At 38.8% G+C, this 17,017-nt stretch overlaps 1 pseudogene; it reads left to right on the top strand.

Moving 5' to 3' along the window:
* LOC124244576 (olfactory receptor 7A17-like) overlaps window positions 1-9,903 on the top strand; it is a 21,504-nt pseudogene extending 11,601 nt beyond the window's left edge.
* The last annotated feature ends 7,114 nt before the right edge of the window (window positions 9,904-17,017 follow it).

The raw sequence follows: 17,017 nt of genomic DNA, 5'->3' as shown, positions 1-17,017 counted from the left end.
TGAGGTCATAATGATTTACAGCATTGTGTAATTTCAGGTGTACATTATTGTTTATTTGTTTCTATATAGACTGCGCTGTGCTCACCAGCAATAGCCTAATTTTCATCTGTCACCATACGTATCTGTTCCTTTATCCCGTTCACCTATCTCCAACCCCCTTCCCCTCTGGTAACCACTAATCGATTCTCTTTAGCCATGCACTTGTTTATCTTCCACATATGAGTGAGATCATGCGGGGTTATCTTTCTCTGTTTGGCTCATTTCGCTTAACAGCATACCCTCAAAGTCCACCCATGTTGTTGCAAATCAGATGATTTTGTCTTTTTTTGTGACTGAGTAGTATTCTATTATATATATATATATCACGTATTCTTTATCCTTTCATCAGTCAATGGACGCTTGGGTTACTTCCACGTCTTGGCTATTGTGTATAATGCTGCAATGAACATAGGGGTGCATCTATCTTTATGCATTTGTCTTCTTTGGATAAATACCCAGCAGTGGAATAGCTGGATCGTATGGTAGATCTATTCTTAATATTTTGAGGAGTCTCCATACTGTTTTCCATAGTGGCTGCACCAGTTTGCACTCCCACCAGCATCGTATGAGAGTTCTCTTCTGTCCACATCCTCTCAAACACTCGTTTCCTGTCTTGTTAATTATAGCCATTTTGATGGGAGTGAGGTGATATGTCATTGTAGTTTTGACTTGCATTTCCCAGATAGTTAATGATGTTGAGCATCTTTTCATATGCCCGTTGGCCATCTGTTTATCTTTTTTGGAGAAATGTCTGTTCAGATCTTTTGCCCTTTTTTTAATTGGGTGGTTAGATTTTCTTGTTGTTGAGATGTATGAGTTCTTCATGTATTTTGGATATTAACACCTTACCAAACATATGATTTTCAGATATCTTCTCCCAATTGTTAGGATGCCTTTTCATTTTGTTGATGGTTTCCTTTGCCGTACAGAAGCTTTTTAGTTTGATGTTGTCCTATTTGTTTATTTTTTCTACTGTTTCCCTTGTCAGTCATGGTACTTGAAAATATACTGCTAAGACCGATGTCAAAGAGCATACTGCCTGTGTTTTCTTCCAGAAGATTGATGTTTTCAGGTCTTAAATTCAAGTCTTTAATCCATTTTGAGTTAATTTTTGTGTATGGTGTAAGATAATGGTCTAGTTTCATTCTTTTGCATGTGGCTGTCCAGTTTTCCAAACATTATTTGTTGAAGACACTTTCCTTTTTCCATTGCATATTCTTGGCTCCCATGTCAAAAATTAGCTATCCATAAATGTGTGGGTTTATTTCTTGGCTCTCAATTCTGTTCCATTGATCAGTGTGTCTGTTTTTGTGCCAGTACCATGCTGTTCTGGTTATCATAGCTTTGTAGTATATTTTGAAATCAGAGAGTGTGATACTTCCAGCTTTGTTCTTTTTTCTCAGGATTCCTTTGGCTATTCGGGGTCTTTGTGGTTCCATGTAAATTTTAGGTTTCTTTGCTCTCTTTCTGTGAAAACGTTGTTGGAACTTTGATAGGGATTGCATTGAATCTATAGGTTGCTTTAGGAAAGATGGACATTTTAACGATGTTAATTCTTCCAATCCAAGAGCACAGAATATCTTTCCATTTCCTGTGTCTTCAATTTCTTTCTACAATCTTATAGTTTTCAGTGAACAGGTCCTCCATTTATTTGGTTAAGTTTATTCCTAGATATTTTATTGTTGTTGTTACAATTGTAAATGGAAGTGTATTCTTAATTTCTCTTTTTGCTACTTCATTGTTAGTGTATAGAAATGAAACTGATTTTTATGCGTTGATTTTGTATCTTGCCACTTTACTACATTCATTATTATTTCTAAAAGTTTTTGCTGGGTTCTTTAGTGTTTTCTATATATAAAGTCACGTCATCTGCAAATAGTGACAGTTTCCCTTCTTCCTTTCCAATTTGGATCCCTTTTATTTCTTGTCTGATTGCTCTGGCTAAGACTTCCAATACTATGTTAAATAAGAGTGGTGAAAGTGGGCATCCTTGTGTGGTTCCTGTACTTAGAGGGATAGCTTTCAGTTTTTCTCCACTGAGAATGATATTAGCTGTGGGTTTGTCATATATGGCCTTTTTTATGTTGAGGTACTTTCCTTCTATACCCATTTTATTCAGAATTTTTATCATAAATGGATGCTGTATCTTGTCAAATGCCTTCTCTGCATCTATTGAGAATATCATGTGATTTTTATTCTTCATTTTGTTAATGTGGTGCATCACATTGATTGATTTGCAGTTGTGGAACCTTCCCTGCATCCCTGGAATAAATCCCACGTGATCGTGGTGTATCATCTTTTTAACGTATTATTGTATTCGATTTGCTAGTATTTTGTTGTGGAGTTTTGCATTGATATTCAGCAGTCATATTGGCCTGTAACTTTTGTGTGTTTTTTGTCCTTGTCTGGTTTTGGTATCAAGATAATGTTGGCTCCAGCGAATGAGTTAGGAAGCTTCCTTTCTTCTTCAATTTTTTGGAAAAGTTTGACAAGGATGGGCATTAAGTCTTCTTTGAATGTTTGGTAGAATTTACCAGAGAAGCTGTCTGGTCCTGGACTTTTATTTTTTGGGAGGTTTTTGATTACTGTTTTGATCTCCTTACTGGTAACTGGTCTTTTAAAATTCTCTATTACTTCTTGATTCAGTCTTGGAAGGTTTCATGATTCTGAGAATTTACCCATTTCTTCTAGATAATCCAATTTGTTGGTGTATAGCTTTTCATAGTATTCTCTTATATTCTTTTGTATTTGTGAGGTGTATGTTTTAATTTCTCCTCTTTCATTTCTGATTTTATTTATTTGAGTCTTTTCTCTTTTCTTTCTTGGTGAGTCTAACTATAGGTTTGTTAATTTTGTTTATCTTTTCAAATAACTTGGTCTTGGTTTAATTGATTTTTTCTGTTGTTATTTTAGTCTCTATTTCATTTATTTCTGCTCTGATTTTTATGATTTCCTTCCTTCTACTGGTTTTGGGCTTTGTTCTTCTGCTCTTTTATTATTTCCTTCATTCTGTCAACTTTTGACTTCATTTGTTCTTCTTTTTCTAGTTCTTTTAAATGCTGTTTAAGGTTGTTTATTTGAGACTTTTCTTGTTTGGTGAGGTGGGCCTGTATTGTTATAAATTTCCCTCTTGGTACCAGTTTTGCATTCTGTGAGAGTTGGTATGTTGCATTTTCATTATCACTTATGTCCAGGTATTTTTTGATTTCTCCTTTGATTTTTTCCTTGATCAAATGCTTGTTCAATATTGTCTTGTTTAATCTCCACACATTTGTGCCTTTCCCAGCTTTTTGCTTGTAGCTGATTTCTAGTTTCATAGTATTCTGTTTGGTAATGATGCTTGATATGATTTCAGTCTTATTAAATTCATTGAAGTTTGCCTTGTTTCCCAACATATGGCCTATCTTTGAGAATGTTCTATGTGAAGAATTGAGAAGAATGTGTATTCTGCTGTTTTTGGATGGAATATATATGTATCTATTAAGTCCATCTAGTCTAGTGTTTCATTTAAGGCCACTGTTTCCTTGTTGACTTTCTGTCTGGATAATTTCCCCATTGGTGTAAGTGGGTGTTGAGGTCCCCTACTATTACTGTGTTGTTGTCAGTTTCTCCCTATGGTCTGTTAGTAGTTGCTGTATATACTTTGGTGCTCCTGTGTTAGGTGCATATATATTCATAAGTGTTATATTCTCTTGGGGGAATGTCTCTTTTATCATTTGTACACTGCCCCTCTTTTTTCATTGTATTTTTTTATCTTAAATCGGCTTTGCCTGATATAAGTATGGCAACACCTGCTTTCTTTTACTTGCCATTTGCTTGGAGTATCATCTTCCATCCTTTCACTCCTAACTCATGTTTGTCTTTAGAGCTGAGATGTATTTCCTGGAGGCAGCATATTGTTGGGTCTTGTTTTTAAATCCTTTGTTCATTCTTCATCTTTTGAGTGGAGAATTCAATCCATTTAGAGTGATTATTGATATATGAGGCCTTAATATTACCATTTTATCTCTTTTTTTCTGGTTGTGATATATTTCTGTTGTTTCTTTCCTCTTGTATTTCTGATTGCTATTTCAGTTTGGGGGTTTTCTGTGATGGTTTTCTTAGTTTTCTCTTTGCTTATGAATTGTGGCTCTGTTTTGAGTTTTTGTTTAGTGGTTACCATGAGGCTTGTATAAAGAACTCATAGATGAGATAGTCCATTTTCTGATAGCCTCTGATCTCCATTAGCCTAAGTAGTTTCTACCCTTTTCCTCTTCCCTTTTTGAGTTATTCTCACAAATTATTCCTTTTTGTGTTGTGAGTTTGTGACTCAATTGAAGTGTTTATAATTATTTTTGATGCTTTCCTTCCCTTTATCTTTTGTGTTACAATTCTTTGGTAACCTGTTCTGATGGACAGCTGCAATTTAATGTCTGTTTATTTCCTTGTTCAGTGCTTTGTAAACCTTTGCCTTTTTGTTTAGGTGGGAGAGCTCCCTTTCTCATTTCTTGTAAGACAGATTTAGTGGTGATGAACTCCTTCAGCTTTTGTTCACCTGGGCAAGATTTTATTTCTCTATCATATCTGAAGGATGGTTTCACTGGATAGAGTATTCTTGGCTGATAGTTTTTGTCTTTTAGTATTTTGAATACATCATTCCACTCTCTCCTAGCCAGTAAAGTTTCTGCTGAGAAAAGCGCTGAAAGCCTGATGGGGGTTCCTTTCTAGTTTATTTTCTTCTGCATGGCTGCCCTTAGTACATTTTATTTCTCATTGACTTTTGCTAGTTTTAATATTATATACTTTGGAGGAGGTCTATTTACAGTGATGTAATTAAGACTTCTATTGGCTTCATGCACTTGTAAGTCCAGTTCTTTCCCAGGTTGTGGAAGTTCTCAGCTATTATTTCTTTGAACAAGCTCTCTCCTCCTTTCTCCCTCTATTCTCCCTCTAGAATACTAATAATTCTTGGGTTGCTTTTCCTTATTAAGTCAGATATTTCTCAAAGAATTTCTTCATTTAAAAAAAATCTTAGTTCTCTCTCCTTTCCCTGAAGCATGTCTATATTTCTGTCCTCTAATTCACCAATTCTGTCCTCCATAACATCTGCTCTATTTTTTATGGTTTCTAGATAATTTTTTATCTCATTAATTGTGTTCTTCATATCCAGAATTTGTTTGGTTGTTTTTTATAGCTTTAATCACTGCAGTGATGCATTCCTTCTGCTCATTAATTTCATTCCTGAGCTCATTGAACTGTCTTTCTGAGCTTTCTTGTAACTCATTTGGTTTCTTTATCACAGCTGTTTTGAATTCTCTGTCATTTAGACTGTAAATTTCTGTGACTTCAGGACTGGCTTCTGGAGACTCGTTATTTGCCTTCTGCTCTGAAGTGTTACTGTGGTTCTTCATGGTGTTTGATGAATTTATCCTTTTGTGGTGCATTTGTGGTAGTTTCAGGTCACAGATTCTACCTGCCACCACTTGGGGGGAGCAAGGGCTGTGTTTTCTGATCCTGCCCTTTCTGCTGGACATTGTGAGGATAGAGATGCTCTGCATTTGTATGTGCCGGCCACAGCCACTCTTCAGTTTGTGCTCACATGGGCAGGGTGTCTGCACTGGGCAGGCTGGTCAGGCATTGTAGGTGGGGCCTCTGTGCTTGGTAGGTGAGTGGTGGGTAAGGCCAATGTGATTGGCTGGGTACTGGCTGAACTCCTGCAGTAGGCAGGAGGGGATCCTATGCGGGGCCTGAGCCACCATTCAGTGGTTTCTTTGGGCTGCTGTGCTCTGCAAGTGGGCTACCTTCTGAGCAGGAGAGGCACCTTCTTGCCTACACTGCACTTGGCAGGTGGGTGCCTTTGTGGTGGCTGAGCTGCCACTACTTTGGGGGCAGTGTTCCCATGGGCAGGGCCAATGGGGTATGTTGGGCACTCCCATGGGCCAGGCTACCACTCTGAAAATGTTTAGGTAGGCTTGGATCTTCCCCACCTCCTCTTACAGTTGTGCTAGCCACTGTGTAAGGATCTGTGGCCTGGATCACTGCTGCCTGGGAGTGGAGGGATGCACTCATCTAGTTCCATTGCCTCCCAGGGACTCAGTCCACTCACCTTCACATGCTTGGCTGTGTGGATCTCTCAGATTTCCTGTTGTGCTGTGCAGGGAATCTTCTGCTGGTTAATGAATGTACATTTAGTTGTAACTTAGAGGGGAGAGACAAAGGGAACAACTCATTCCACCAGAATGCTGACATGACTTTAAGATTCATATATTTGATCACCATTTTGACTTGCCTATTAATTTTATATGCTGATATATTATATACATGTTATTCTACAGTTATCAGCCTGCCAAATGATTTTTAAAAATTTTTATTTCTCGGCTGACATTGGGGGATGTTTTGGTCATAAAAATATTTTACATTATTTTAGTTAAATATTTCTATCTTCATACTTCTGAGTTTCTTGCCTTATTAAGATGATTTAGCCCACCCATAGATTTTAACATGTAGTTTTCTAGAAGTTCACCCAAAAAGTGCTGCTTACTCTTATGGTGAGTGGGTAATCCCTCTGATTTTTTGTAATATGACTGAGGGGAGATCAACTTAATTTTCTTCCTGGTCAATATCCATTTTGCCAAATTTATTCAACAATCCAGTATTTACTAATATATTGAAATACAACCTTACTATACATGAAAGGTACTCATATACTGAGACCTAATTCCTAATCCATTCAGCAAATAATAACTGAGCCTCTGCTATGTGCCATAATTTCTAGGAACATTATGTATTATATTCTTTTATGTCTATGTCTTGGACAATTTAATTATTAATCCATGTTGATATTATTAGATTATTGCTGTTTCATATCATGTTTCTGTTAGTTTTTAACACTCCATTTCATTTTGTTTAATACGTTGCTTTGGAACCACTCTATTTAACCTAGTTTCATTCTCTCAGTCATTCTTTTTATTTCATAGCTTCATATTTACTTAAATTTATTCCTACATAGGTGCACGTATATTCACATACATTTTTGAAAATACAAAGGTGAATAAAACTGGTGAAGCCCTTCTTGTTTCGGTCTTACATTATATTGCTGAAGTCAGAGTACAACAAAATAAATCTGTGTATGATATAATGTGCCCAGGGATAAATCATACGAAGAGGTTATTCAGTGTAAAAGGATGGAATTGTCATGGTGAGTGCAGGATTTTATAGAGCATATTCTGGGGAGGACTTTGTAGGTTGGATGATGATTGTAACCAGGACTAGAGTGTGCACATTGGACTTGTCAAGAAACAGATCAAACCACGTACAAGACAAAAAGAAAACCTGCCACATAAGAGAAGAGAGAAAAGGGCTTGCCTCATTTTCTATTCAACCATATAAAAATCCAACTGGTCAATAAACATACAATAGGCACAGGGAAAATGTCTTCCACTACTTGATAAAAATTCCCCAACTTTTGTTGTATTTTGTACAGTATCTCCTTTTGTGTATTATTGGTTTATTTTCTTTGGTCCATTTTCACTTGAGATATTCAATCTGTAAGGTATTTCACACCATAAATTTATCATTACTTGTGTCATTTGAACACATTTATTTTTTCTCCTTTTTTGTTTTTGCTGGGCATCAAAGGAATGTAATTGGGGTTGGAAAGCTGTCAGAAACCAATGAAGTTTGGTTTTTTCCCCCTCAAAGACTCTTAGGGACCAACTGAACTTTTAGATCTTTTTCTTATTCACGTTTATCTCATTCTTCTCTCTCCCTCTAGTTTCTTCAACAGATTGTTCCTTTAAATACAGGGCAGAAATTGGACATTTCATTATGGGGCCCCAGGTCTATTTGTCCACAAGAGGCTTTTAATAGGAATATCTGGGTACAATTTCTAAATTCCTTAGGGGATGTATATTTCATGTGAACAACTTGAGTTGTATCCACTCATAGCCTAAATACTGAGGAAGAGAGTGAGAAGGACATAGAAATAGCACAGACGAGGAGACCATGCTCTACTTGTGTGTATGAGCCTTGTGAACTGAGAGGAGTCCTCAGAGCTGGGGTACCTGGACTCATGTATTCCAAGGTGACTCATTACACAGGGAACATAATCAAGAGAAGGTACTAAAGATGGGATTTTTTTCACTTTGTGGAACACTTTTCCAACAAGATTAATAAAGTGCAAGATTTACATAGTGCAGACAAGGGACTCCCTGTGTCTTGAAGTTTTAACACCAACAGGGAGGCCACCTTGTTCCTCATCATCTTCTGAAAGCATCTCATCACTCTTCCACTTGCTCATTTTCCTCAACACGCTGGCTCATTTTGAAATTTGATTCTCTAAAACAATCGTTTCTCTCAAAGACTTTGCACTGGCTATTCCTTTTGCCAGGACATACTTCCACAGATGAACTTGTGTCCCCACTCACTCTTCTTTAAGGTGTCTGTTAAAATGTACCTTATTTGCAGCTCTTGCCTGAATTACCAATAAAAGATAACATCCCCTAACCACTCTCTCCTTTCTATATGTTTTCCTTTCATCATAGTATCTGTCACCATCACACGTTATATTATTATTTTTACTTGATTATATTCTTTCTCCATCATTAGATTAGGGACTTCAGTCTTTCAGCATTTTTTTCTCTGGAAAGTTCTTGGAAAATGGTCTATATTCAAAATATATTCTTCAAATACACGCAAGATATTTAGTAAAACAGTAGTATAAATTATGCTTGAGGAACAAGTTGCCAGTGGGAAAGGAATTCCTAATGAGAAATAGCACTAGTGATGCCCTAATGAAAACCAGACCATACATAAAATACTGAAATTAATTTCTTGATTCTAAAATATATTTCTACACATGTCATTTGTGGTAGGTTACTAACACTTGCTTGTATGAAAATTAGTCATTTATTTTTTTCTATTTCTGGTAGTCACCTCCTGCACATGGAACCAGGGAATGATATAGGTTTTTCAGAATTCTTTCTTCTGGGACTTTCAGAGGAACCAGAATTATAGTCCCTCATATTGTACTTTTCCTCACTGTGTACCTGATCACTGGGTTTGGAAACCTGCTCATCACCCTGGCTTCCATCTTTGACTCCCACATCCACATACCCACGTACTTCTTCCTCTCCAACCTGTCCTTTTTGGACATCTGTTTTACCTCCACCACCATACCAAAGATGCTGCTGAACATGCAGACCCAGAGAAAAGGCATAACCTATGAAGGCTGAATCACCCAGATGTATTTTTACATTTTCTTTGCTGGATTAGATGACTTTCTCCTGACTGTAAAGGCCTACGACTACTTTGTGGCCATCTGCCACCCCCTGAACTACATGGTGATTATCAACTCCAGCTCTGTACACAGCTGTTCGGTGTCCTGTTTCATGAGTACCTTTTATTCTTTGTTACAAAGCTTAATGGTGTTACAATTGTTCTTCGGCAGAGACTTAGAAATTCCCCAATTTTTCTTTGAACACAATCAGATGTTCCAAATTGCCTGTTCTGACGCCTTTCTCAATAATATGGTGATGTGTGTTGCAGCTGCGCTGCTGGCTGGTGGGCCCTTGCTGGCAGCCTTTCCTCATACTCAGTTTCCTTCACATGTGGACTCTCATCAGCTCAGGGGAAGTAGAAAGCATTTTCCACCTGTGCGTCTCACCTCTCAGTTGTCTCCTTGTTTCATTGTATGAGCCTAGGAGTGTACCTCAGGTCTGCTGCTACCCACAGCTCACAATCAAGTGCCACAGCCTCAGTGATGTACACTGTCGTCACTCCATGGCAAACCCCTTCATCTATGGTCTGAGAAATGAAGATATAAGGAGGGCTCTGAAATCATTCTTTGGGATGGAAGCTATAAAAGAAATAATTGTCCTTGTCTGAAGAAGTGCCCTTGATTGCAGGGTTAAAAGCTTTGGAGCCAGAAATTGATTTTCTTTGATCAGATGGTGAAAGTAAAACTTGCTCTTCCTATTTTTTCCATGAGTGTCCATTTCTTTGATTAAACTTCTTTATAAAATTTAAGTAATTCACTTTATTAAACTTTTGTTCAATTTGATATATAGATAGTTTTCCCATGGTAAAATCCTCCACCATTTTGGCGAGTTGCTCAGTTTCTGGGTCTATCCCACGTATACATGTTATAAAACTTATTTAATTTTCTCCTTTTATTCTGTCTCATGTGAATTTAATTTGTTGCCCAGCCAGAAGGACCCAGAGGGTAGAGGAAGTGTCTTCTCCCCCTACATTATTCAAATTGTGGTCCACAGACCAGGACCCACGGCATCAACACCACCTGGGAGCTTGTAAGAAATACAGAGTTTCTGGGCCCACTGGAAACATGATGAATTTGCATTTGAATTATAAACTTTCTTGGTTTGTATGCACATAATTTGGAGAAGTGATGGTCTAGAATAGGTTTTCTCACCTTCTCACTGTTGACATTTGGTCCTATATAAATATTTGTACTGGATATCGTCCTGTGGATTAGAAGAGTTGAGCAGTATCCCTTCAGATATTGTTAAATATCCCCAGGGGCAAAATCATCTGATTGAGAACCACTGTGCCAGAGTTTGAGAACTGGAAGCAACCTGACGGAATTCCAATCAAGGTTTCACCCAGTACTCTGTTTATAAATGTGACATTGTGATTTATAATCAGAAATATATATATTTGGTCTTCATCCTATTTCTGGAATAGAGCTCCTAAAGTTCTTGGAATCTCCTTAGTGGTGAGAGCCATAACAGTGTCTTTTGTTATGTTAGTGAGGTGATCTTTGGACTGCACATAAAGATAGAGGCTGGTTGCCAGAAGAACCACCATGTGGTTAGAGGGTTGAAATTTAAGTTCCATCCCCTAATCTCCTGGGATGAGGGAGGGGCTAGAGATTAAATTCAATCACCAATGGCCAATGATTTAATCAATCATGCCTGTGTGATAAAACTTTCATGAAAACCCATGAGGAAGGTGTAGGGGAAGAAGATAATTCCTCTACCCTCTGGGTCCTTCTGGCTGGTCTAAGAATTAAATTAACATGAGACAGAATAACAGGAGAAAAACAGGGGAAAAATCAAAGTTTAATAACATGTGTATCTGGGAGAAACCCAGGAAAGCTGAGTAACTCACAGAATGGCCAAAGCTGCCACCATTAAATACCATTTTCAGCTAAAGACAAAGCAGGATGTTGGGGGTGGGGGAGTCAGTTATGGGAGATCACCAGAAAAGCACAGTAAACAAGAGTCAGGTGATTATGCAGATTTAAGTCCTTGTCTTCTTTTGATAAGAGTTTCTAGAGATAAGGTTATTCCTCTCTTCCCGGTACAGAGAGGGAGACACCTTTACAAATGGAGATTTCCCTTACAAATGTAAATGCCTCTTACAGAGGGTAACTTCTATTTGGTTTTCAGAGCTTCTCTCATGTCTGCAGTTTCTTAAAAGTAACCAGCCCCCAGCCTCATGGCCTGGTGGTTAAGTTTAGCACGCTACACTTTGGTGGCCCAGGTTCATGGGTTCAGATCCTGGATGTGAACCTACACCACTTGTAAAGTAGAGGAAGATTGGCACATATGTTAGCTCAGGGCTAATCTTTCTCAGCAAAAAAAAAAAAAAGTAACCAGCCTCAAATAATCTTCATGCCAAGGAGACACATCTTGAGGTGGCAAATTATGCTCCCCTACAAAGGTGTTCAGAGACCTTCCATATTGGTGAGCACCTGGGGGTTTGGTCGAGGGGTGCACTAGAAAGGGCATGGAAGCCCCACATCCTTTCCTCGTGCCTTGCTGTATGCATCTCTTCCATCTGGCTGTTCCTGAGTTATATCCTGTTATAATAATCTGGTAATCTAGTAAGTAAAATGTTTCTCTGAGATCTGTGAGCCACTCTAGCAAATTAGTTGAGTTCAAGGAGGGGTCAAGGGAACCTTTGAATTATAGCCAATTGGTCAGGAGCACAGGTAACAACCTGCACTTGAGATTGGCATCTGAAGTTGGGAGCAGTCTGTGGGACTGAGCTCTTATCCTATGGAATCTCAAACTATCTCCAGGTGGACAGTGTCAGAACTGAGTTGAATTATAGAACACCCAGCTGGTGTTGGAGAATTGGTTGGCTCTTTGGGGAAAATCCACACACATTGGAATTGGGTTGAATCTGTCCAGGTATTTTTGAGTTTCCTGTACCTAGATGTCCATATCTCTTCCCAGATTTGGGATTTTCGGCTATGATTTCTTTAAATAAATTTTCTGCCTGTTTCTCTTTCTCTTCTCCTTCTGGGACTTCCATAATGCAATTATTGTTTTTCTTATTGGTAACCCACAACTCACACAGGTTTTCTTTACTCTCATTATCATTTTTTTTTCCTCTGACAGGATAATTTCAAGAGATTTGCCTTCAAGTTCAAAGATTCTTTATTCTGATTGATCAAGCTGGTTGTTGAAGGTCTCTATTCTATTTTTAAAATTTCAATTGTTGTATTCTTCAGCTCCTTAATTTCTGTTTGGGTTTTATCATGATTTCTAACTCTTTGTTCAATTCCCTGACTCAGGACCCAGGATAAGGGGCAGAGAGCAGCAACAGCACACTCCTGATGATGGAGAGTCAAAGCCATAACTTAGGACCCAGAAGTGGCACACAGAGTTGCATCAGATGGTGCTGGTGAGAGGGTCAAAGCTCTGACTCAGGACCCAGGGGGGAAGGCACAGAGCAGGATCAACACTGGTGCTGGTGGGTTAAACCCCTGACTTAAAGCCTGGGGCAGAGGGCAGTGCAGCAGCACCTCTGGTCCTCATAGATGGAAAAGCACTGTGGGTCCTGATGCTGGACAGTGGGTTGCAGCAGTGACTTGGGCCTCAGGCAGAGGTCTCACCAAAGTGACCGTTTCAGCCTTGGGCAGGAGATACAGCAGTGGGATCTGTGGGCAACTCCTTGAGCTGGGCTCAGTTTTGGCAAAGACTGTGGGGGCCTTTGGTCTCAAAAACTGCAGATGACCATGGCAGTGATGAGGACTACTGGGGTCTTCTTGTTCTCCTTTTATTCATGGGTTAACATCTCACTATGGGGAACTCTTTTGAAACCAAACTTCTCTGGACTAAAAGATGTGACGTAGGAAAAATGCTTCCTACACTTTCCTCTGTGGCCATCTTTGGTTTTTTGACTCTTCATGGTTTCTGCTGCCCCTTTTATTGTAGTTCAGAGCTTTGACAAGAAAAAAATATTTAGGAATAAATTTAACCAAGAAAGTGAAAGATCTGTACACTGAATAGTTTAAGATGTGCATGAAATAAATTGAAGACACAAATAAATGAAGCAACGTCATATGTTTATGGATCAGAAGAATTAATTTTGTTAAAACATCCATGTTTCTCAAAGACATCTATAGATTCAACACAAATCTGTATCAAAATTGCAATGGCACTTTTCACAGAAATAAAAAATCAATTCTAAATTTTATATGGAATCATTAAAAACTTGAACAGCCAAAGAAATCCTGAGAATTAAGAACAAAGATGGAGACATGACACTTCCTTATTTCAAACTATATTACAAAGCTGTAGTAATCAAAACCATATGGTAGTGGCATACAAGCAGACACATAGACTAATGGAACAGAATTAGGAGCCCATGAAGAATCCCCTGCATTTATGGTCAATTAATATTTGATGAGGGAGCCTAGAATACTCAATGAGGAAATGATAGTCTCTTTAATAATGGTGCAGGGAAAACTGGATATTCACATGCGAAAGAATTAAATAGTTCCCCTAACTTACACCACTTACAAAATAAACTTGAAATGGATTAATGACTTAAATGTAAGACCTGAAACAGTAAAACACCTAGAAAACTACACAAGGAAATAGCCTCTTGCCATTGGTCTTGGCAATGATTTTTTGGATATGATACCAAAAGCACAGGCAACAAAGGGAAAAATAAACAAGAGAGACTATCTCATGCCAGAAAGCTTCTGCGCAGTAAAAAAGCCTTCAACAATATAAAAATGCAACCTAAAGAATGGGAGAAAATATATGGACACCATATAACTGATTAGTGGTTACCATCCAAAATATATAAGGAACTCATACAAGTCAATGACCAAAAAGAAAAAAAATCAGGGGCTGGTCCCATGGCCGAGTGTTTAAGTTCGCGCGCTCTGCTGCAGGTGGCCCAGTGTTTCGTTGGTTCAAATCCTGGGTGCAGACATGGCACTGCTCATCAAACCACGCTGAGGCAGTGTCCCACATGCCACAACTAGAAGGACCCACAACGAAGAATATACAACTATGTACCAGGGGGCTTTGGGGAGAAAAAGGAAAAAAATAAAATCTTTAAAAAAAATCAATAATCTGAATGAAAATGGGCAGAGGACTTAGAAATTTTCTGAAAGAAGATAAACAAATAACCAACAGATATGGGAAAAGGTGTTCAACCTCACTTCTCATCAGGGAGATGCAAATCAAGACCACAACGAGATACCTCTCACACCTGTTAGGAATTCAGTTATCAAAATGTCAAAAGATCGGGCCAGCCCTGTGGCCTGGTGGTTATGTTTGATGTGCTCTGCTTCAGTGGCCCAGGTTTATGTGTTTGGGTCCCTGGTATGGACCTAGCACCACACAGCAGTCATGCTATGGTGGCAACCCACAGACAAAATAGAAGAAGATTGGCACAGATATTAGCTCAGGGACAATCTTCCTCAGCAAAAATCAAAAGCAAAAAAACAAACAAAAGACAAAAGGTAAATCCTGTGAAGATGTGTAGAAAAGAGAACACTGGTACACTGTTGATAGGAATGCAAATTTGTACAGCCACTATGGAAGACAGTATGGAATACCCTCAAAAAAATCAAAGATAGAGCTGCATATAATCCAGCAATCTCACTTCTGGATATACATGCAAAGGAAAGAAAATCACTATCTCGAAGAAATATCTGCTCCCACTCCATGTTCATTGCAACATTATTTACAATGGCCAAGACATGGAAACAGCCTAAGTCTCCACCATCAAGTGGATAAAGAAAATGGGATATATATATATAAAAGATTATTATCTTATCGCATATATATAAGATTATTCAGCAATAAAGAAGAAGAAACTCATTTCTTTTGCAACAACATGGGTAGACTTTGAGGGCATTATAATAAATAAGTCAGAGAGAGAAAGACAAAACTTTATGATCTCTTTTATATGTGGTGTCTAAAAATGCCAAACTCATAGAACCAAAGAGTAAATAGATGGTCACCTAGGACTGTGGCCTGAGGGGAACGTGGAGATATTGGTCAAAGGGTACAAACTTCCAGTTATAAAATGTGTAAGTTCTGTAGATCTAATGTGAAGCACAGTGACTATAGTTAACACTACTGTGTTATATACTTGAAAATTGCTAAGCAAGTGTATCTTAAATGTTCTCAGTACAAAAAAATGTAATTATATAAACTGCTGGATATATTAATTAATCTTATTGGGGTAATAATTATGCAATATATGTGTATATCAAACTGTAATGTTTACTTTAAAATTATAAAATGTTGGGGACTGGCTCCGTGGCCGAGTGGTTAAGTTCGCGCACTCCACTGCGGTGGCCCAGGGTTCGGATCCTGGGCGCGGACATGGCACTGCTCATCAGGCTACGTTGTCCCACATCCCACAACTAGAAGGACATGCAACTAAGATATACAACTGTGTACGGGGGGGGGGGGGGGGGGAGATAAAGCAGAAGAAAAAAAAAAGATTGGCAACAGTTGTTAGCCCAGGTGCCACTCCTTAAAAAAAAATTTATAAAATGTTATATGTCAATTACATCTCAGTAAAGCTGGGGAAATTTTATTTGTAGTCTAAAAGGCAGTGGGTGGGGAGGTACACCTACCTGTGAGAATGGAGAAGTGAATAAATTATCGTGAAAAATAAATTAAATTCTATATAGGGCAGACAGGCACACAAATATTTAACACTTTTTTGGGACAACAAATATTTATTAATTATATGCTATAGACTTGCAACAGGAGGATACAAAGAGTTGGTGGAATAATTTGATTCACCAAGAAACAGCTGTTTTGCAGATATTCCCAAGTGGAACATAGCGACATAATAAAGCATCTTGAAGAGTCTAAAATTCTTACTGTGGCCATTTGAAGCCTGTAGAGGGGCTCAAGGATGATGCCCCTGAGTACAACAGGGCATAGAATGGTGGCCTCTCAAGCACTCTTCTCTGTGGGCCGGGCCCTGGGAGAAGATCCCCCTTCAAGACCACAACTCGCTGTCTCCCAGGAGTAGGGCAAATGCTGGGCTCACTTCCTGTCCCTAGAGATTCTTTGGCGTCACAATGAGCTTAGTAAACACAGAACTGGGACATAGTCACAATGACAGCTGTAGATTGAGCATCTGCTGTGGGCCAGGTAATTTCCTATTAGTTCTAAATTATTACCAGCTTTGCACACTAAATCCATAGCATAGGTGGAATTCCCTATTTATAGATAAGGAATCAAAGGCCTAAGGAGTCATTTCCTGTTATGAGGTAAATACTCAAGGATCACACGTAAACTCGAGCGTGCAGAAGTTGGGCTACTGAGTCCATCATTTGATGACCTAAGGTGAGACCTGAGCTGGGTGGAGGAGTCTTGGTGGAGAAGGCCTCATAACACCTACATCTCACTCTGACACTGGATCACAGCCCTCACACTCAAAGACAAGTCCACAGACCAGGACCTGCAGCATCCACCTGACTAAGAGCGAGTTGCAGATTCAGACTCTCTGGGCCCGTCTTACACCTGCAGATTCAGAATCTGCTCATGAAGATGATCCCCAAGTGACTCCTGCACACACTGATGCTGGAGAAGTTCTGGTCTAGAACTTTCCCTCCTCCCACTGTTGACATCTGTGCTGGATAATTATTTTTGATGGGCTGTCCTGTGCATAGTAGCATGTGTAGCAGCATCCCTTGCCTCAACCCACTAGGAGGCAGTAGCACCTCCCACGTTGGTTGTGACAACCAAAAATTTCTCCAGACATT

This window comes from Equus quagga, chromosome 9 (assembly GCF_021613505.1).
Source record: "Equus quagga isolate Etosha38 chromosome 9, UCLA_HA_Equagga_1.0, whole genome shotgun sequence".
In the NCBI taxonomy this organism is placed as follows: Eukaryota; Metazoa; Chordata; class Mammalia; order Perissodactyla; family Equidae; genus Equus; species Equus quagga.
The sequence above is the reverse complement of the archived record's forward strand: the minus strand, read 5'-3'. Positions and strand labels throughout refer to the sequence as shown.